The following is a 21,859-nucleotide window of genomic DNA, read 5'->3' on the forward strand; positions in this document are numbered from 1 at the left end:
TAATCCATCCTGCACACTCTCCCAAGCCAGGTAACACTTGAGGTGGTGGTGGTTGTTATTCAGTCATCCAGTTGTGTCTGACTCTTTATGACCCCATGAACTGCAGCACAACAGGCCTCCCTGTCCCTCACCATTTCCTGAAGTTTGCCCAACACCGATGTCCATTGCATTGGTGATGCCATCCAGCCATCACATCCTCTGACACCTTCTTGTGCCCTCAGTCTTTTTCCAGCATCAGGGACTTTTCCAATGAGTTGGCTGTTTGCATTAGATGACCAAAATACTCAAGCTTTGGCTTCAGCATCAGTCCTTTCAATGAGTATTCAGGGTTGATTTTCCTTACAGTTGACTAGTTTGATCTACTTGCTGTCCAGGGGACTATCAGGAGCCTGCTCCAGCACCACAGTTCAAAGGCATCAATTCTTTGGTGGTAACTCATGCTGACCTCTGGAGGGGGGCATGGCAACCCACTCCAGTATTCTTGCCTGGAGAATCCCATGGACAGAGGAGCCTGGGGGGCTACAGTCCATGGGGTCGCAAAGTCAGTCATGACTGAGCACCTAAACACAGCACAGCACACAGGAGGCTTATCCATTATGTTCTTTCTGTGCTAACAGAAAAGAATTCTGTGTTGAGAATGGACTTCTACATTGTAAAATCATAACATTTAAGAACTGTAGCTTTAAAGTTCATCAAATTAATCCCATTACTATGAAAAAAAATTTAAATTCCAGGCTTCCACAGTTAAAATGGCACAGACCACTAAGTCCTAACTCCCATTTCAGAATGTCAACTCCAGCCTTCGAGAAAACCCTGCAGAACACAAGTGGTATCATTCCAGTATCCCTAACAGCCACTTGCCTGGGAATGAGCACACCAAAGTTGAAAGGCAAAGTTAAACAGTGACGTCCTGTGGTTTTTACCTCTGTTCCTTGCAAAAATCAAGAGAGAATAAAGTTGTGTACTAGACCTGGAAAGATGGCTACAACGTGTTGTAGGTTACAGACTCATCTGTGAGTGATGCTCTAATCAGATTAGAGCACTGACTGTGTGTTGAGATGCACCGGCGGGAGTCTGGACATGAACATTGCACCCTCTAACAGAGTGTTTTATCTCCGAGGGTTCAATCACAGGCAAACGTCCTTTTTTGGGTATCTTACAGACATCATGTTTAATCTAAAAATCATGTATTTCAGGGAGAGAGAGAGACGGTAGAGTTCCTGTCTCAGGTCTGTGAACCCAGAAACCCTATTGTTCCATATTAATAGTGAAGACACGGATGGGATTACTGGACCAGTTACCGCAGCCAGTGGCCTGCACACCTAGATGGAAATGACTGGCATTTTCTTGGTGACCATTTTGCAGAAAGGGCCAGGCACAACCCTGGATGTTCAGCAACTGTGAACCGTTAGTGTTCATCTGTTCGTTTTTCTGAGAGTTGGTCGTGAGTAGGAGAGCTGTGGCTTTGATGGTCAAGGAGTGGGTGCTGTGTAGGAGGAACAGGCCAGAAATAACTGCTGACCCAACTGCTCAGGGACGCCAAGAGCCAGGGTCCTGAGCTGGGTTAGTGACAGGAGAAGACACCCACTCGGCTTTAGGGTGGAGTCCACCGAAAGCCACACGTTTTACATGAGGAAGTCTGGAGTTTAGGAGTCCATTTCCTCCTTGGAAACAGTTCCAGAGAAATCCCTGCGTACTGGGTTAAACCAAGTGACTTGGGGCCTCTAGAAGTTTATGACCGAGAAATCACAGGATAGGGACCGCGTTCCTGAGACATTGCGAAACCGGCCCGCCCAGCGCTTCTCACCCTCAGGGCCCTGAATTCAGTTAGTCATTGATAAGCGAACAGAGTGAACGGATTCGTGGAAGCCTAGAAAGTATCCCCGAACTGAACTCCCCCTTCAACAAGAAAGCAGCCTTCCACACGATCTTTGTACTGTGGGGTTTACGCGCGGCACCGACTCTGACGGCACTGATGGCTGGGAGCTGAACCCTGGACCCCCGCCCGGGGCGCTGGAATGTGCCCGGAGCCCAGGGACTAACCGCTCTCATAAAGGAGATAAAAACCTGGGGCAGATCACCGGGCAGGCAGCCGACATCCCTCTTGGCTTAAAAAAAAGGTGGGATTCTTTCCCGTTATCCATTACTCCTGGAAGTTTCCCGAAAGCCCATTAGTCCCAGTGCTGCCCGGGACTCGGGGCCGACCCGGGGGGCGCGGGGGCTGGGGGGCTGCCTTCCGCCGGGCCCTCCCCTCCGCCCCCTTCTCTCCCCTCCCCGCCGCTCCCCTTCGCCCCCTTTTCCCGCCCCCTTCTCTCCCCTCCCCACCGCTCTCCTCCCGGGCCGGGGCCGCCCCCGCCCCGCCCCGCCCCCTCCCCGCGGACTCTTATTGCCCAGGCGCTAGGGCGGGGCGTCCGGCCTCCGGAGGCACCCCGGCTGGCGTGCGCTCCACGCGGGTCCTGGGCCCGTGGCTCTGAGGGTCCGGAGCGGCGGGCCGCAGCCGGACGGCAGGTAGGGGGGCCTTGCGGAGGGGGAAGAGGGGATTGGTTGGCGGGCGGCAGCCCAGGGCCCAGCCCGCCGCGGCCCGCGGAGTCCTCCCGGCCCTGCGGGCGGAGCGCAGCCCGGGAGCCTGAGATGGGATCGGGGCCAAAAAGTAGGGGACGGCCGTGGACCGCGGGCAGCCTGCGGGGAAGGGGGCGCGGGTGACCTCGTTCCGCCGCGGGCGGCCGGGGGAGTTCGGCCCTCTCTTCACGCTGCTCTCTGCAGGCGCCGGCGCGCCAAGAGTCCCAAATCTAGGGAGGAGGCGCCGGCCGGCCGAGGGCGCGTGGTCGGGAAGCCGTGCGCTCGGAGCTCAGGGACCCCCGCCGCCCAGGTCTGTTTCCCCGCGGAGAGGGGTGAGGTTGTGGGCGGCGAGTGTGCTGGGTCCGGAGCCGCCGTGCTTGCCAGGGGACGCCCCGAGGCCCCAGCCGAGCCAGGCTCTCTGCGCTCCGAACTCGTCTGAACTGGGTCTCCAGGAGCCTGGACAAGCCCGGGCTGTTTGAGACCTGGGGTCCCAGGGTCCCAGGGACGGGCAGAGTGGACACACCCTGGCCTGAGAGGCGGGAAGACGCAGAGTCTCCCTGGTGGCGTGCGCGGGGAGGGCCGCCCCTTCCCATCCTGCTCCACCCCTCCCCCCGTCCCTCACCTCCCCCCCTCCCTCACCTCCACACCCCTCCACCCTTCCCCCACACCCTACTCGCAGGGTCCGCGGGCCTCGGACACTGCTGGGCTCTGCCCTGGAGAACACATTCTTGGTTGGTGTTATAAAGGGTCTTGTCGCAGTAACTGCCACTGCCTAAGGAAGGATTGGTCGTCCAGGGAGTGGATGTTGGTTTGCTTCTGAGCACAATACAAAGTCATCAACTTTTTACTGACTTTTCTCATCACCAACGAAAGGCTTTTTCTCCTGAAAAGCTGGTGAGCTTTGATTTAGTGATGAGAGGTTTGACCGAATTTTGTTTTTTCCCTGGTCCGTTCTCCCGGGTTTGGTTTAGTAAAAGTAGGCGACCCTGGGCCTTGGAGTGACCAAGGAGTCACTCCAAGGAATGACTGTATCAGAAATAGACCCCCGCTGTGTAATCAATATATGATCAACATGCCTTCCAACTTACCCCTTAGCTGTATTTTTGTTTATTCTGTTTATTTTGTACAAAATAAGAGTTACTTAGTGTTTAGTCTACTTTGTGTTTTGAATACGAGGGAGGAGGGGATGTTGCCTGGGGCCCACACCACATCCCTTAGTAAGAAACTAGGCATGTGAGCAGCCTCACTGCCTTGTTGGCTGTGTGAACGCTCTGTGCTCTGGGTGAAGACTTGGGAGTAGATGATTGACAATAACACAACTTTGTCTTCTGTGGCTGTGAAACCCATGAATCATAATACTCCGACAGCTGGTCTGGTCAGTAGCCTGCCTGATGGAATGGTGTAATAAGTACACACTCGGTGAGTTCCCAGGTGAGGACACTGACTTGGGGAACAATAGGTCGGTGTCCTAGTTAAAGGAGCCCTGCGGCGCTTCATTATAGGCTTGTGGGCTCTGGGTTTCAGTTGACTCTTGTAGTACCGGCGGAATGCCACCTACCACGTTGCATTGCACTTGATCTTGAAAAACTTTATTGTGTTATTTTCTCAAGAGCTGTAATCTTTGTATTACTTTTGAGAATAGTGCCTTTTTTTTTTCCAAAAATATTTTCCATAGACCATAGTAAGTCTTACACTCCATTATATTTAAAATCACTCATTATTACTGAATTATGAAGTATTTCCTGGAAATTATCAAGGAGTCTACGTTGCTCAAGATGCTGGAGTCATTATTTTTAAAAAGTTACTAATTGATTCACACAACTATTGACTGTCCAAACAATTGTTGATTTTCTTCCCCCAGTTTCCAGATTCCATTCACAGTCGTTCGAAACAATGAAGATATGTTTTAGACATCGCCATCTCCTTTGTGTGTATTTCATGTAAACAGTTTCATATCAACGTGTAATGTGCTTTTTCAGCATGTTTCAGAAGATCCAGATAGACACTGGGCGACGGAGGTTTATTTCTCAGGCTGTCTACTCTTCTTTAGGTGGCAAAGTAATTCTCTTCTTCAAGCAAATGAGGGAAGTAGACACTGAATATACACTACAAAAGTATGTCACTGAGCACATTTTCATGTAAACATCTTGCGTTCATGCATGTCAGCTTTTCGGAGACATGGGGAGTGGAATGCCCCCAGATAGTAAAGATGCAGGCTGGTGGACGCAGAGTGGGCCTGGGGCCTTCCCCTCTCTGCTTCCCAGGTTGCTGGCTCTAGAAATGCCCTGCAGGGTTGCACTCCGTCGGGTTTGTCTCCTGGGGCAGCTCTGGTCAGGTTGTGTGGAAGGATGAAGGATGAGAGGTGCTGGGTGAGAACCCTTTGCTCCAGGAGAGAGCAAGAGCTGGGGCTTGTAGGAGAGGCAGGAGGGGAAGCAGCAGGAAGGCAGGCCTGAGGGGTCAAGAGGGAGAGACGACTGCTGACGCTAGTGCCCTGTATGGCTTTCTGCAGCCCCCCGATCATGGAAGGCCCTTTCCCCCTCAGCGGGACATCTTCGCTGCTGGCCGTGCTTTGCGGTTGATGGTGACGGGTGACCCTCACCCTTCTGACTTGCGTGTGTGGTCCTGTCCCAAGGACCAGGAGGTGGGCTGAGAATGCGGGTACTTGCTCACGGCAGCTCTGTGTCGGCCCACCTGGTGCACGGTGGCCCAGCTGCTAGAGTGCCTCCGCTGCAGGAAAGGAAGGCACTGGTGTCAGCGTGGCCTGGACTTAGGGAAAGCGGAAAGGCTTATTTGATGGGAAAGATTTCCTCCTGAGGGAGAAGCTGCCCTTTGCAGGCCAAGTGTGTCAGCCAGAGAAATGAGCAAAGTTTAGGAGTTCTTGGTAAAACTTTCTAATTTTTTTCCACATAGACGTTTTCAAAACAGAGCGATAAGACATACAAAACCATGTTAAAAAGAACTGACACCTGTGGCTGGGGGAGGAAGGAAACTTGGGGAGGCAGCTACCACTCCCCGGACCCCGAGGGGCATGTGTCCAGCTGTCTAGAATGGGGACCAGGTGCCCACACCCCGCCGGAAGGAGAAGCCCTGGACCTCTGGGCACAGAGTGTGCACGCTGGCCCACTCTTCGTGGCACATGCACCGTAAGCGCCGTCCACTTTAGGATGGGCTATGTGGGGAATGTGTGTCCGTAAATCCTTCACTGGGAACTCTGAAAACTCTTTGGTAGAACCATGTCCCCTGTGGTTGGGTTCCCAGGACAGGTCAGAGCATTCTGTTTTGTTAGTGAAACCATAGCATGGAGCCACATAGATAACACAGGTTTGTGGGGAATCACTCAGAACTCCAACTTGATTTATTTTTTTCTAGATTCTAATTCCAGCAACAGTGACCAGCCCTCACCTTCTGTTTCTCCATTTAAACCATTGAAGATAAAGGCACCTAGAAAGACACATTTCCTCTCATGCTCCGCTTGTGCCCACAGAGACCCACCCTGGAGCCACAGAGCTGGGGCGTGGGGGGTCATAGCAGTAGCTGGCCCCCGAGTGGGTGGGCATGGTGAGCCCAGTGGTCCACCAGGCAGGCCGGGCCCTCCTCTGATGGCCCATCAGCGGGGGCTGCCTGATGGTCGACGTGACCTCGTTACTGTGAACATCTTTCCTCTAGAGCCTGCGCATCATCACTGCTAGATTGCGCGTTCAGTGTCTGTGAAGTCAGGTTCAGAATCTTTAATAAAAGAAAAGTCCCGGGTGTTTTATTCATTCACTCATTCATTTTTGATACCAGTGCACGAAAGTCCCAAACAAATGTCTCCTGGGTTCAGATAATTTGAATGCTGATGTATAATTATAATATTCTGAATAACCATATTGTAAATACCATTGAGCACTTACCTCCTACCAGAAAGTGTGCTACAGTGTGTAACATACTTTATGTCATTTAATCCTCACCGTAATCCCACGTAGTAAATACTGTCAGCGTCTCCATCTTAAAAATGATGCAAGTGAGTGGGTAAGAGTTTACCCAGAGCCAGCAGGTCTGCAGAGACAGGGCTGGACAGGTCTTGCTGGACACTTCCCAAGCCCCAGGCCCTGGCTGGACTCTGGGAAGAAAGTCAGGACCCACATGGACACCTGAGTAGGCAAAACCTTTGCCTTCATGCAGCTTGTCCCCTAGTGATGGGAGACAAGCCATAAACAAAGTGAGCTAACCATCCAGGGCTACAGCCAGTGCTGTGCTGAGGTTGGGGGCAGAGGAGGAGATGGACCCCAACGGAAGGAGCAGCCACGAAGCTGGGCATCTGTCCAGGGAGGCGGGAGACAGGCGGAGGAGCAGCTGTGGACAGACAGAGTGAGTCTGGGAGTGAGTGGGGCGGCGGTGCTCCTCCAGGCAGGGCCTGGCACTTTGTAGAAGCGGCTGTTACAGCGCAGCCGCTCTCGGCCTAACATCCCAGCCAGGTGCCTGGGGAGGCACCCAGGCGTGTGGACCTTACCTCGTCCACCAGAGCTCCGGAGAGACACAGGGACAGCCTGGGTCAGAATGCCTCATCGAGCACCTCAGAGAGATGGCTCATCTGTGGTTCTGGAAAGTAGGTGGGGTCCGCGGGCCAGGGGGCAGTATGGATAGATGTAGCAGTGGGGCAGGGGGTGGGTGGAGGGGAGGGTGGTCTTCCTGTCTCCTCAGTGAAGCAGGAAGCAGGTCTTTGCCTGCAAGTAGGAGTGGGTGTTTGCCGAGAGGAGGTATGACGGTCACCTGGAGAGGCACCTGCACCTGACTGGTGGTCTGTCCTGGACCCCAGAGACTCACCGTCCCCTGGACCTCCAGAGGGGAGGGTCTGCTGTTCTGTGTGCCTTACATGCAGTGGAGCCTACACTTGGTAGATGGTGGTGAGTGTCTGCTGAGTGACTGTTGCAGTCCACCTCCTGCACACTGACCCAGAAATGTCATTGCATATCTCCTACCTGATCGTCAGCGATTGCTCCCTGCTCTGGGGTGCTCTGAGACAGCAGCTCCTTCTGTTGGTGGTTCTCTCACTGAGCCCCGCTCCTCTCTGGAACGCTGAGGTCGAGTCTGGACTGTGAGACCGCTCTCAACTGTGTGCGCTCTTGTGTCGCTGCCTGGCAGGGACCTGAAGGAAGCTTCACTGCTCTGCGTGGTGCCTGTGCTCTGTGGTCTCAGTGAGCTGGTGGCAGAGGAATTGATTGAAGGGTTTGCAGTCATCGTTCATTCTCTAGTTAGAAGGTGAGCTTAGCTGCACTTTGCATTGGTGGTGTGTGAGTGGTGAGGGGGGCATCGTGCCCAGGGTCCTGCTGGGCAGTGAGCGAGGGCAAGAGTTGGAGCAGCCCCGAGGGAAAGGCAGATGGCGTGTTGGACCAGAGAGGTGACCGGGAGGCAAGTGAACAGCCATGTGCAGTGTTCCGGGAGGTTGGAGTTGGGCAGAGCCGCAGGATTATCCCCCCAGATAATCCCTGGGAGGAGTGGCCCTGCCCCAAAGGACAGCGGAGAGTGGGGACGTGGGACTCCCAGTGTTGGAAAGTGGCATGGAGATCCTGTCACCTGACTAAGTTCTGGTCTGAAAAAACCTGTCCAGTGGAAGAGCATTGAAGTAAAGCATGTCCAGCAAAACCACAGGTGAACTAACTCAGAACTGGAGTTGGAGAAATTTGTGGTTTCTCCTGGTAGTGTCGTTTTCCACCTGTCTTCTTAACTATACATGGATGTATTTGTGTAGGATGTGTACAAGTGTCTGTTTGAGGCACTTACCAAACGAGAAGTAAATTCGGGTGCCCTCCATCTTTTCTCGGGGTTCACACAGTTGTGTCATACAGAGAGTGTGCGCGCACTGTCTGCACCAGCACCTGTAAACTGTCTTGGCAGGTGGGGTCAGGATGCCCAGACAGGGGACAAGGGGCTGAGTGTTGTCTCTCTAAGGGGAGCTTTAAAAAAAAAAATTATCTTTTGAGTGTGGTGGGTCTTTGTTGCTGCACAGGCTTTTCTCTAGTTGTGGAGAGTAAGGGCTGTTCTCTAGGTGTTGTGTGTAGGCTTCTCATTCTGGTGGCCTCCCTCGTTGAGAGCATGGGCTCTAGGGCACATGGACTCCAATAGTTGCGGCTCCCGGGCTCTGGAGTTGTGGTGCACGGGCTTAGTTGCTCCAAGATGTGTGGGATCTTCCCAGATCAGGGATCGAACCTGTGTCTCCTGCATTGGCAGGTGGATTCTTTACCACTGAGCCACCAGGGACGCCCCAAGGGGAGCTTTTATTTGCAAGAGAGAGTGGTACCTGACCCCACAGGTCTCTTTGCAAGGCAGAAGCATCCTCCAGGGATGCAACTGAAGTGGTCCAAGCTTAGCATCCTTGGCCCCTCTTCCTGCATAGGCGGGGGGAGGCGGGGTTGTCAGCTTGCAGACAGACAGAATCGTACTGCTTCCCCTCAGAGCCACTCCGCAGCCACTGTGCGCTCCAGTGCCCTCCACTCGCACAAAGCTGCCAGACTTTCTTTACCCCAGTGGGCATCCTTGCTCCAGGGTACCAACGAGTGAGAAATTATGTGGAATGAGTTGATACTTGGAGATTGAGGAAAGCCCGAGTATGCACCCGTGACAGGCATATCAAGGTTAAGAGTGTGGGGCCCCGGGGCTCGGTATGAGGCCAGACTCCTGTTCATGTCACAGTTCAGGACCTTCGTGCTCCCTGCAGGGGTGCTGGGCGGGGCCGGTGTCCTGCGCTCCACTGGACAGATTGACAGTGTGACGCATGCACTCGGCCAAGACTTCCTGAAGCTGCAGGAGGGCTGGTCCCTTGGCTCCTGCTGGTTTCTCTTTTCAGCTCTTCCCCCACCCCACAAGGGTGGAGTGGGGGGCTGCTGCATTTGGAAGTGTGCACCCCGCATGGCTGCAGGGTTTCCTGGGGGCTTCCTCACACATGGCAGATCTGGTAGAGTCCGATCCACAGCGCTGATTGCAGGTTCAGGAGGAAAGCTGTTCAAGGTCAGTGTTACATGTTGAGAATTCCGGACTCCGGCTCATCTGGGGAGGCAGTGCTCATGGAGGCCTCTGGGTGGGTTCCCTCCCCCCACCCCCTGTAGCTCCCAAGCAGGACCCACGTGGCTCTGCCCCTCTGCCTGGGGCTCCTTCTACCTGTGGGTTTATTTTCTTTCTACTCCCATTGTTTTGATCTTCTCTAGTTACTAAGCCAAATACTTCTCTGAAATGTGAATAAAGAGCAGGATAATCAGACTGGACTCCTGAGTGTTTACTCAGTGCCCCAGTGAGTTCAGTTTTACTACTGTCTTTACCTGAATCTGTAGTCGGGGTGTATTTGAAACGTACACTGATAGTGAAGAGTGCCGTAGCTGTGCTGTGCAGCGATAATGGCCCCCTGCGTTTGACGTAAGAGAGCAGTTGTGTGCAGTCCCAGAGTCGCGCGGCCAGGCTGACGCTGCAGTGAAGGCTGAGTGTCCGGGGGGGCTGCGCTCAATCTTTGGTTTGAGTCTCTTGGATCCTGTTCTGACTTTGAAATAATCCATTCATCCTTCCATCAGTGTAATTAGGTCTGGTTTCAAATAGTTTCTCTTCTGCAATTTTCATTAATAAAAAAAAAAGCCAGACAATCACTTTTGTTGCCAGCAGGCATCAGCTGAAATTAGGAGTCAGGGAGGCCCTGTGGGCACTGCAGTTCCCGGCAGATAGACTGAAAGCTGCGGTGTTTGCAGCCACAGGTCGGGCTGACCGTCCGGGCTTCCTGGTGTTGGCCAGAGCCACCTGCAGGCCTGCGCGCAGTGGAGGTCTGTCTCACTGATGATGCAGCGCTGCGGGCTGGACATGCCCCTGTGACCTTCTACTCTGTCGCTCTCAGGTCACCCCCTTTTGCCTCCTGAACCACCCGCAGAGACCCAGTCTTCAGACGAGCAGGTCCTTCTGGCTCGGGCCGTGCACAGCCGGCTGTCCCCCCGGAGCCCCGGCGTTGGCCCCCATTTCTGTTGTCCTGCCACAGTGGAGTAGGCTGGCTGAGATGCCCCGAGGCTCCCTGAGCTGTGTGGGGACAGAGATGAGAGCCTCTCGCCCACCTCTGTCCCTCGTCAGCCTGCTCTCCAGGGGAGCTGGACTGAACACTGAGGACTCTGGGATACGGTTCCCGGGTCTCAGACCAGGAAAAGCTTGGATCTCAGACAGGAAGTGCCATGTTCTCGTTCAGAGTATCAGCCTGTGCATCATCAGCAAAAGGGTGTTAGAAAGGAAAGCTCCACAAACACCTCAGGTTCCCGTTACCCCAGGACGGTGAGAGTGGTGTTTACACAAATGTGCAGCTGTGTTAACTGTGCATGTATTTCACGGTGCACGGTGGCCAGGGAGATACACCGTGTCGACTGACCCAGCTCCACCCTCTGAGCCTGGCCCTGCGGCCTTGCCGGAAGGGAATTGTGTCTGCCACAAGACTCACTGCCGTGCACCATGCAGCAAAAATGAGATGTACTGCCAAGCCTCCTGGAACATTGTGTGCCGATTTATATTTCAGGAGATAACACCCTTCAGATAGAGTATAATTTGGGAAACACAGGATAATTAATGAGTTGCAGTAACCTCTAAGCCAGGCCTCAAGAAAGTTTGCAGAAATCTCTGGTTCCACCTGGTTAGGAGCTGGTCTTCTCTGTTGAGCTCTAGTGATGTTCTCATACTTTAGAGAGAGCGTTTCAGGTTTCCCTTTGATTTTCGGAGGTCCCGTGCGCTGGAGCCCGGGATGCACAGGACTGGGTGGTCCTCGCTACGGTCAGAGCTGCCGGGCTGGGCAGCGGTGCTGTGGAGCAGGCAGCCTCCTTGAACAGGCGCTGGTTGCCAAGTGTGGTTAGTAAACACTCTGCTATTTTTTAACTGCCGAGGCGGTCTAGCCCGTGACTCAGAGGTCTTCCATATTAGGTTCTGGGAGACGCAGCCGAGCTGGAAAACGGGGCTCATCAAATGCGGAGGCCACTGTGGGGCGTGGCATGGATCCAGTGATGTCAGTGGGGAGCAAGCCCAGGCCAAAGACCTGGCACCTGGGCCAGAAGCGGTAGTGCGGAAACCCAGACTTCCTGCCACAGCTGCACACCTTGCCAAGCCTGGGGCCCTCCCACTGCCACAGGCATCGCCGCAGCATCTCCACGGGCGCCTGTGTTGGCGCCGAGGGCAGGTCCGGCCGTGTCTCGGCACTCTGCTTCCCGGTGCAAGCAGGAAGCTGGCCTTGTCAGTGCACTTACCTGCGTCATCAGCCGCGAAGCAGCTACGCGTCCATAGGCAGAGGGGCTCTGTGTTTCTTTCTGTTCCGCCCTCGGCCACAAGTCCTCCAGATAGCCATGACTCAATTGCATCAGAAATTGGCTCTCATGAGCGGACGTGCCTGGTGGTAGAGGCAATCCCTGGCTGGCCTGTCTCGATACCTGAGTGCAGATGACTTCTTTATACATTGATTCAGCAGATACCTAATGGTACTGTCCATTTTCAGAGTGTTTAGTGTACTTCTGTATTGAGTCTGACAACACAAGACCCCACTGCCTGGCATCCTATGGTGGCACCCATGGAGTTCTAATGTGACCTGAGCTTTGTTAGACTCAGTGAGGGGGAAACAGCTGTGCCACGGAACCTGAGCTGTGACTTTCCACGGCCCGTCTTCCCTGCCAACTTCCTAATCAGGAAGGATGATTTCCAGATGTGACACGGTGGACATGCGGGGAACACGGGAAGACGTACAGGGAACCTCTCCTTATGCTTTAAAAAGTGAGCGCACGAGTCAGTGTCAGCCACTCAGCAGAGACTTGGGCACTTACCCACTGACTCGGGGAGCACATACCCCGCCCCCCACCCCGAGTGAGTGGGGGTGGGGGGAGGCCTGCGGTGGATGATGAGGAGGCCTTGGAGGAGCACGACCAGCCCTCCAGGGACAGGGAGGGTTGGGGAGACAGCAAGCAAGGCGTGGCGGGGGAAGTTGGCTTAAGTGACCGTGGGTGCAGAAGGCCGCTGAGTGGCAGGTCCAGAGGCCGTGTGTGTGCAGGACAGTGGGGTGTTCAGCTTCATGGCTAGAGCAGGGCCCCGTGGGGAGCGGGTAAGAAGGCCTGGCCAGGCTCTCACGCCAGAGTCACAGGAAATGTGCAGATCGCTCTGCCGGAGGGCCACGTTCACAGACCGAGCACGGGGCTGTAGACTCTCTCCAGAGGCTTTCAAAAGGAATCCGGGACCTACTTGTCACTTTCTTCACTAGTGTCTGATTTTGATCACCTATAAGATAGGAGTTTAAAAAACTCTAAAATCATTTAAAAAATCTTTTTAAAGAAAGATTTATTCAAGTAAAAAACTCAACTGACCAAGACTTGGAAGGCGTTGGCCAGAAGCACAGGCTTAGCCTTAGAGGACAGTACAGTACGTGCCCCTGGACCTTGGTGGGCCTGCCCGCCTGGACAGTGCCGATGTGCCCAAGGAGCCCCTTCCAAGAGGGTGGGGTAGGGCTGAGGCACCGCCTCTGCCTGGCCTTGCAGATGGTGCATCCATGCTCCAGGAAGGCATCTTTGCACCTCTGTCTTCTCCCCCTGGCCGACGGTCCTCTGGTCGTTTCGTCACTAAACCGTCCACTGTAACATGAGTTCAGTGTGCTCTGAAAACCCACTGTGAGTGTGGTGGGTCACACCTGACAGGTGAAGAGCCTGTGGTGTGACGTGTGCCTTGCAGTTCTGGGTCTTTCTCCCGCGACCTGCACTCTTCCTTCCAGCAGAATCCACCATCCTGTCACAAATACAGAACATGAAGCTGTTCTTTGATTCACCTCCACAGCTGCTGCACAATCGTTCTCAGATACCAGACCTAGGACAGGAAGTCTGTGGCAATGCCCTGCAGTCCAGTGTGTGCACCCAGAGGGGAGGTTCAGTTTCCCATCGCCTGTTTTCTCCCGTTTGCTTTCACAACGTGGGTCACTGAGAACATGGGTCACTGAGAGCTGAGTCTGTCCATCTGAGGCGTGTCATTTAAGGATCTGTACATACCTGGTGATTACCAGAAGGCATCAAGTGTCAGTCCCTTTTACCATTTGGTCAACAGTTTCCTTTGTGAGAAGTGCAAAGAGGTGGAATTCTCTTGTGGTTGTGTTACGTGCACTTAAGTCCCAGTTCCTGTGCAGAGTGAGCGTGGGGCAGAAGGGGGACTCGGTGACCCGTCCACGTGGGCGGGGCAGCTGGCTTGTTCCTGCCCAGTGGTGACCTGGAGCAGAGAGAAGCCTTGGTGTTGTAGTTAATGGTAACTGACTGTTATCCAAACTCCCGTAAATTCAGTCTTCTGAGTCAGGTGGTGGTCCTCGAACTGCAGATTTATGCCCAGCGATTCCCCTGTGGCTCATCAGCAAAGAACCTGCCTGCAATGTAGGAACCACAGGAGACATAAGAGACTCAGGTTCCATCCCTGGGTCAGGGAGATCCCCTGGAGGAGGACATGGCAACCCACTCCAGTATTCTTGCCTGGAGCATCCCGTGGACAGAGGAGCCTGGCAGGCTACCGTCCATGGGGCCACAGAATCAGACGTGACTGAGGCAACAGCATACAAACGCACCCGGTGACTAAAGAGCATCCTGAAAAGCGTGCTCCGCACACCATCACCACCTGGAAAATCTTTAGAAACCCAGACCTGGCGAATTAGAAGCCCTGAGGGGGGTCCTTGAGGCCTGGGTGACTCTGACACACCCTGAATTTGAGACCCACACTGTGAGGGAGTGTTCTGTCCCTTAAACAAGGGAGAGTGGAAAGTGATGGCGCAGCAGATGCCAGGAGCCGCTCTTACCCCCTTGCGGACGAAGCGGCACTTCCATTTCTGGCTAGCAGAGCTGCCAAGGGGAAAAGTGTTCTTCGGCAACTGAGACCAAAGCCAAACAAACAGTCTCGATACTTGCTCGTGAGGACAGGGCTTAGAAGGAGTGGACTTGCTGACAGGCGGCTGGGTCTCAGTGCCACCCTATTCTGGCTTTAAAGTGTCTCAGTTGAGCTGCATTGAATGTTCAGTTAGAACATTCAGTCCTTTTACAGATAAAGATAAGGTCATAAGATCTTCTCAAGGGCAGCATGGCTGCACTCATTAACTGAAATTCACACACCCTTTGATCTGACAGTGTCCAGAAACTTTTCCCATAGAAAGCTAAAAGTGAGCGCTCACATTGAACAAGGATCGTCACAGCTCGTGCTAGTGAGCCCTTGAGGAGGACGCGTGTGCCCTTGATAAAGCATGACCTGTCTGTGCCTGCTCAGCCGGGGGTTGACGCAGAGGGGTGTCCCTGACAGTCGTCACCCCCTGATGGTGATGAAACGTCACCAAGGAAGATGCACACACACGATCCGGCTGCTTTCAACACACAGAACCAGCAAACTGGGAGCTGTGTGCAGGTACCCACATGGAGGCCCTGGGGAGAGAGCTCTGAGTACAAGCAGTGCCGGCCCCTGGGGTGGGCAGGGGAGCTGGGAGGCTGGGTGGTTTGGGGGAAGACTCTCCACTCTGCTTCATTGTCCCAGCACTTTGACTTTCTGAGACTTGAACTTCCTGCAATGAATATTCCTTTTGAAAAAAATTAGGAAGAGAACAGTGTCCCAAAATGTTAGGAGACTGCTCTTGAGCAGTAGAGCTGACTCAGGCACCCTGATCTCCCATTTCTGGGTCGGTGTTATTCAGGATTACTTCTCACTTCCTGTAGCAGATAATCTGAACTTTAGAGCAAAAATGTAGCCTGCTCTACTGATTTTGCTTGTGAGGAAGCTGAGCCAAGAGGGCCTGCGACTGGAGAGCAACGCCCAGATTGTGACAGAGGAGAAGATGAGACCCACCCCCTAAGAGTGACAGGGACGCACAACTTCATGCTGTAAACTGTCAGCTCAGGGTCACCTTGCAGCTGTGGGCTGCCCCTCGTCTCAGGGCCTGTCCTGGGTGCTCTGAGCTTAGCAAGGAGAGCTGGGCACATGCACAGTTCAGGGTCAGATGGAGCATGGGGACCACTCTCGTGGTCGGAGACTGGGCAGCAGGGGCCTCTGTTTACTGGCGTTCAGCCCAGCAAGGATGCCATGCTGCTTGGGCACAGCTGTACCTGGACTCTTCCCCTCTGTGCCTCCATCTTCTCTCACACCGTCATTGAGGATAACATGTTTTGCACAAAACATAACTACATTCAGGGTAAGAACGGAGACAGTACTGAAAACAGAAAGTCGGGGTACTTGTCAAACTTAGAGCTGTATGTCCATTTGAGTTCTGAGCTCTCAACACTGGTGGAATTCAAACCTTCAGGCAGAGTTTCTTCCTGTGTGGTAATTAGTGGGAAGGAAAGGCATGGATTCAGAGAACATACTCCACACTGAAATATCCTGAAGACAAGTTATCTGACTTTATGAAATATCCTGAATCCTGATCTTTAGCAAAGTAATGAAATGTTCAGTTTTATGAATCTACTTCATTTCTGTATTTTATCAGTGTCCAAAGCTACTTGGAGCTCTGAATTCAGGCCAGAAGTGACGTTCCTTCATGCCTTCTGCCTATTTCGTGACCGGATTAGCATCCGCCTTTACTGCGGACACACGTGGCCTTTCCCCTGAAAGGCAACATGAGGGCCCCACACACCCTTGGGACAGGCCGGGAGGTGACCTTGCAGCGAGCTGAGGGCTTTTCTCGTCGCAGCAGCAAGTGCTGAGTGAGACCTTAACTCCCGAGCAGGCGTGCAGCCCAGTGTGCCCCGTCCCTGGGCGGTCACGTGGCACCAGGCGGGGCGCTGACCCTGGCCTGCATTCTTCCTTGCAGTGCACAGCTTCAGGGGTGAGCGGGCCCTGAGGGGTTCCGGCACCCCTTCCGGGGACTCAGTGCTGGGGACGCTTAGTTGTTTGCTCTTGCAGGAGTCAGACCGTGTTTCCTCGCAGGGGCAGCCGTGATGGGCAGGAAACCTGTGGCTGTGACGTGGACTCTGCTGCTCGGCAGACATGGATGTGAGCACAGGGCAGGGGCTGTCTCTCCTGGGCCCTGGTGGGTTCATGGACCAACCTGTGGAGAATTTGGGTCTGCTTTTCAAAGTCTGCCTCAAATACTGCACTGGGTTCTGAGATCCTAGAGAGGATTTCATGCAAACCAAACTTAATCTTCGTATTTTCTGAATATTGAAGGAAAGGGAAGGGATACTAACATTTTTACATCCCAATCTCATGTAAACTTGCCAGGTAGTCATAGAAGTAGGTGCTGTTATCCCCATTTTGAGAGAAGAGGACAGTGAGACCTGCAGACATACAGTGAGTGGCAGTGTTGGGGTCCAGACCACGCATGGCTGGTGTGGCGCTGTGCACACAGGAGGATAAGAACCCAAGCACTCTGCCCCGTCCCTTCCTCTCACCCCACACACACCCACCAAGTGACCTGGAGGACATTTATTCTCTTTCATTATGTCCACTTAGGAGTGGATCTGCTGAAATCTAAAGTCATAAACTCCTACCAAGGTGTTCAGTATACTTGTTTCACAAACTCCCTTCATCCTGCTTGGACTTGAGATCATAAGCAGCAGAGAGTCTGACCTCAGGCAGAGTGGGTCTTGTCTGACCTTGAAGCTGGGAAGCTTTATGGCCTAGTCCCTGACCAGCCAGCCTGGAGTGGGGCAGCATATGGGGCCTGTGCGGTCTTGTGTCCCCCTGCTCCAGGGAGGGGCTAGACAGGCTCCTGGGGACGATGCCCCCCTGCAACCGAGAGTTCATGAAACAAGAGTGAAGCGTCTCCTGGGCTGTGAAGCTGTGCACCCACACTCTAAGCTCCCCCCGCCCCCACCCCCAGACATCCTCTCAGGACGACAGTTCTTTACACACCAACCTGTTTGAAAAGCCTGGGAAATCCAGCCGCTGTTGGAGATGTTGGTCTCCTCTGTCACCAACGTGTTTTCTGACGTCGCCATCGCTGACTGTCGCTTGTTGCCTGCTCTCCTGGTGCAGCTTGGGAGTGGCCAGGCATGTGCACGCGCACCGCCCCTCCTCCCGCAGGCGAGCGTCCCAGTGCTTCTGGCACACTCCCCACACTCACACTGCGTGACTCACTGCTTCAGAGGCTGCGACCTCTCTGTTCCCGCCCGTCCCCCTAAATCAGATGTGACCTGCATGTGTCAGATGGAAGAAGGAGGTACAACAAAACTTTATTTGCAGAGTTGATAGGACAGTTGTCTAGTTTCTTGAATTAAATTGGAAAATCCCCGTGGATTTTTTGTATTCATCCCAAACTGACTTCTACTGAAAGTTAGCACTTTAATAAGTAATTGATCAAAAAACCATTAAGGCTAAAAATGGAAAAAAACCTTATAGGTTTCTTATGCCCAGTGGATAAGCCATTGGTGACATTGATGGAAACCCTACATACTGGCCCTTTCCAGCAGAAAAGTCAGTGTTGAACCATCCAGTTGCTGACATGCTGTTTAGGGCAGACGGCGGGAGTCCAGCCGCCAGGATTCAGCTCTCACTGACCATGCGGCTGACTTGGAGGTCACTGCCTTCCTAAGTCAGATGTAAAGGCTGCCAGCGAGGCTGGGGGTCTGCAGGGGCCAAGGACACGGCTCCCCCCGCACCCCACCACCATGCCAGCAGAGTGGGAGTGCAGAGGGATTTATCTCAGACCTGCTGTGCTGCCCGCATTTGAATAAATCAAGCTAACAGTGAAGAACAACAAACAACAGGCTGCGTTCATGACGAGGCTGCTGCCCAGCCTGGAGCAGAAGCCCAGGCCAGAAGACAGAATGGAGGGGAAAGACGATCCCAGCGTCAGTGGTGCAGACAAGAGTCTGTGTTCCCTGTAAGTCTGAAGTTCGTTTTCATCAGGGGATGTGATTGACACGTAACATTTTGTTAGCTTCGCATGCACCGCGTAATGATTCTGCATTTGTAGTGTGTATCGGGAAGTAGTCACCACAGTAAATCTACTTAACATCCCACACCATACACGGTTACAAAAAAGATTTGTGTGTATGTGTGTGATGAAAACGTCTAAGGCCTACTCTTAGCAGCTATCGAATACACAACACAGTATTATTAACTGTAGTCATCACGTCCCAGTCACATCCCAGGTCTTAGTTTATAACTAGGAGTTAATACTTTTTGATGACGGAATGGATGAAGAAGGGTCAGAAAGTACAAGCTTGAATTTGGGGTTATTTCTCCAGGGGCTTTAAGTGTTGCCTTGAGCTCCAGTCATCAGAGTGACTCTACTTTGTGGACTTTCAGATGAAATAAGTAAGTGGTCCCCGCCTCTGCTCACTCCCTCTAGTGCTTCCTGGGCATGCCAATCTACACACTGTACTCAGAATACTTTAATTTGACCCATTGACACTAATGGATGTAGGACTTTGAGCTGAAATCACCTTTTATTTTTCAGTTGATTTGCAAATACTGCTTATTCACTGTTAAACTTGGCAAAAAAAAAAAAAAAAAGCTGGTTAGGATTCATAAAATCAGTTTTCGTAATTCTAGTCTCTTGGGGGGAAACACAGAAGACCACCCTGCTGTGAGGGTGGAGAGAGGTCACAGCCAACTGATGAGCATCAGGAGATGGAGAGATGAGCGGGCAGCCTGGGGAGGGCCTCCCAGACCAGCGGTTGTCGCAGCGTCTTCTCCTTTCACACCACACAGTCGCCAGCCTCTCGTGTGTGTCAGAGATGACTTTCAATAGGAAACCTGGCGTTAGACTCTGGTTCCAGCTGTCACAGACGGGATGCAGTTGAGACAGGGCCACCCTGGGCGAGGCTGACAGGTGAGGACAAGAGACCAGAAGCTACTGCTCCCTGGGTGGGACCGGGGGAGCTGGCTGGACCACACCTGAAGAAGGGATGGGGGCGAGGCCAGGTGCTGTGTCAGGAGGACCCCAGAAGGTCAGGCTGAACCCCAAGAATGGGGCCAGCAGGCCCAGGTCAGGGAACTCAGGACTTGTCCTAAGGGCAGGCCAGTCAGGAAGTTACAAAATGCACCGCTCAAGAAACTCTGAGCTGCTCCAGGAGAATGCGGTGGGAGGTGGTCTGGGAGAGGGAAAGGCGGAGATGGGGCAGCTAGGTGTCTTGGTGAGGTCAGGGGGGCTGTGCAGGGGTGGTCCTGGGGTGCTGGCTGGAGGAGCTGCACCGTGATAACGCCATTTAGTCACAGGAAGAGAGATGACAGCGGAGCACTGTCCCCAGTCCCCTCCCCTCATGTGGAGGAGAGAACTGAAGTGCGAGGAGTGGGCGGGGTGAGTGCAGCCACCAGCCCCACAGAGAACGTGTGCACTCACACTCAGGCCAGGCGACTGTCCATGTGGCTCCACACACAGGTATAGGGGGGCGAGGGTAGCGTTTGCTCCCTCCTGCCTGCCCTGGTCTGTGGGCTCATCCATGGACCGTGTGCTGAGCTTCAGGTGACAGAGTAATAGAGCAGACGTGGGCCTGTCCTTACATAGACCGCAGCCTTGCCGAAAACCAGGGGCAGTGATGCCCAGCCGGTCGCGGATGGGCCGCTCTGGCCCTTGGATGGACACACTCTTGTCACTTTCGAATGGACACACGGGGGTGGGGGATACACACCCTTGAACCCAAAAATGCATCCAGATGCTCCCCAAGGTCCCACGGCAGCCCCAGGAGTTTGTCAGGACGGACCTGGGGTGGGTTCTGCAGGCCGAAGCCCCGGGAGCCAGCTCCGCGGTGTCAGGGCCTGAAGGGGCACAGGGCAGGGTCTCGGCCACTGTCCTGTCCTCCCCAGGCCCAAGGTGCTGGGGGGCTCCAGGCGGCCAGCTGTGTGCGCGGGTCACGGCCAGCTCCCAAGCTCAACTATATATAGTCAAGAGCTCGCAAGAGGGAGCTGCTCAAGGGCCAGGAGGAGGAGAGGGTGCCAGCAGAATGCTTTCCACTGAAGCTCATGTTTAACAGGCGTGTTTCCACGCTGGCTGTTCCCAGGTGGAGGGAGAGGCAGGTGCCGAGCTCGCCTGTGCCTGGGACGCACCCTGTACCCTTGTCTCTTTGCTGTAACTCCCGCCTGCCTCCCGGCTGTCTGTGCGGAGGGGCTCTATCATGTAACCGAGACCGTGTAAATGGATCTTTGTAGTACTCTTGCCTGGAAAATCCCATGGACGGAGGAGCCTGGTGGGCTGCAGTCCACGGGGTCGCGGAGAGTCGGACAGGACTGAACGACTTCACTTTCACTTTTCACTTTCATACATTGGAGAGGGAAATGGCAACCCACTCCAGTGTTCTTGCCTGGAGAATCCCAGGGACGGGGGAGCCTGGTGGGCTGACGTCTATGGGGTCGCACAGAGTCGGACACGACTGACGCGACTTAGCAGCAGCAGCAGTGTGTTTGGGGTGATGTTGAAAAGTGTTCTGAGCTGAGCAGAACAGGGAGGTTATCGTGTGACTTGCTGTCAGGTGTGTTTTAAGAGAAGTGCTGTAAATTGCAGTCAGTGGTGGTTTCGTTAAGGCCTTCTTCCTGTGCCTAATCTCACACCCTCTGGTACCACTGACACACACATTTAGTTGATTTTCTCAATGGGTTCATCTCTGCATTTTGGGACCTTGGCATGCAGAGTGTTAAGGGGGTGCCCCAGGGTCCACTTCTCCCAGGACCGTCAGTCTGCCCGTGGGGGCGAGTGCTGTCCAGCCCAGGACCCTCCCCTGGACAGAAGGGTCCCTGTCTGGACACTGATGTACACGGCCGTCCTGGAGGTGAATTGCTGCACTTCCTGAAGGTGTGCTTGAGTTGAGCTCTGTGCATTCCATATGTCATAACTCTTCTCACCCTCTCAGCCCAGGACAGAAATGCATTATGACTGCCCCTCGAGGGTGCAGGCACAGGCTCGGGAACTTGACGTGGCCAAGGGCACTCAGCCAGTGATTGAACCCAGGCTGGTGGCTGACCCGCCTGCAAGGGACACTCCGCCTCTAATCCCTGAGTCGGTGAGCGGGCCATGGATGAAGCTCCCAGGAGCCCAGAAGCTCTGCGCTCTTTAAATGGAATTGCTTTCCCAGGGCCACGCCCAGCCCACATGGAAACAGGGAGGCCCAGCCGGGTCCCAAGTCAAGACATCCGGGGGTGTTTGTTTTTCTTTCCTTTGAAAGCATTGAAGTCAGAAAAGTTTAGTCATGAGCGAGATCTTGAAGTGCCTGCCTGGACTGATCAGCACTGCCTTCCCAGCCTGTCTCCCCTCTGTCCACAGCCCTCCTCTGAACAGCGGTCCTCACCGCATGACCCCAGGAGTGCGTGACTGAGCTGGTTCTGCTGGGGGGCGGCGCGCAGTCTGTTCTCTTGCCTGCCCACCAGGAGGAGCTCGCTGTACACT

General features: G+C 54.0%; 1 protein-coding gene across 12 annotated transcripts in view; it reads left to right on the plus strand.

The window, feature by feature from the left end:
* PALLD (palladin, cytoskeletal associated protein) overlaps positions 1 to 21,859 on the plus strand; it is a 369,615-nt gene that overhangs the window by 294,146 nt on the left and 53,610 nt on the right. The window contains exon 1 of one of the 12 annotated variants that reach the window (XM_055577617.1): positions 1,567 to 2,120. The exons of 8 other annotated variants lie outside the window; for them this stretch is intronic. The gene's annotated coding sequence lies outside the window, so the exon portion shown is untranslated. Of the gene's footprint in view, positions 1 to 1,566; positions 2,121 to 2,273; positions 2,509 to 2,666; positions 2,870 to 21,859 lie in introns of those variants that run through there. 3 more of the 12 variants (XM_055577615.1, XM_055577616.1, XM_055577618.1) reach the window with 3 other exon arrangements.

The sequence above is a fragment of the Bubalus kerabau genome, chromosome 4 (assembly GCF_029407905.1).
Source record: "Bubalus kerabau isolate K-KA32 ecotype Philippines breed swamp buffalo chromosome 4, PCC_UOA_SB_1v2, whole genome shotgun sequence".
Lineage (NCBI taxonomy): Eukaryota > Metazoa > Chordata > Mammalia > Artiodactyla > Bovidae > Bubalus > Bubalus kerabau.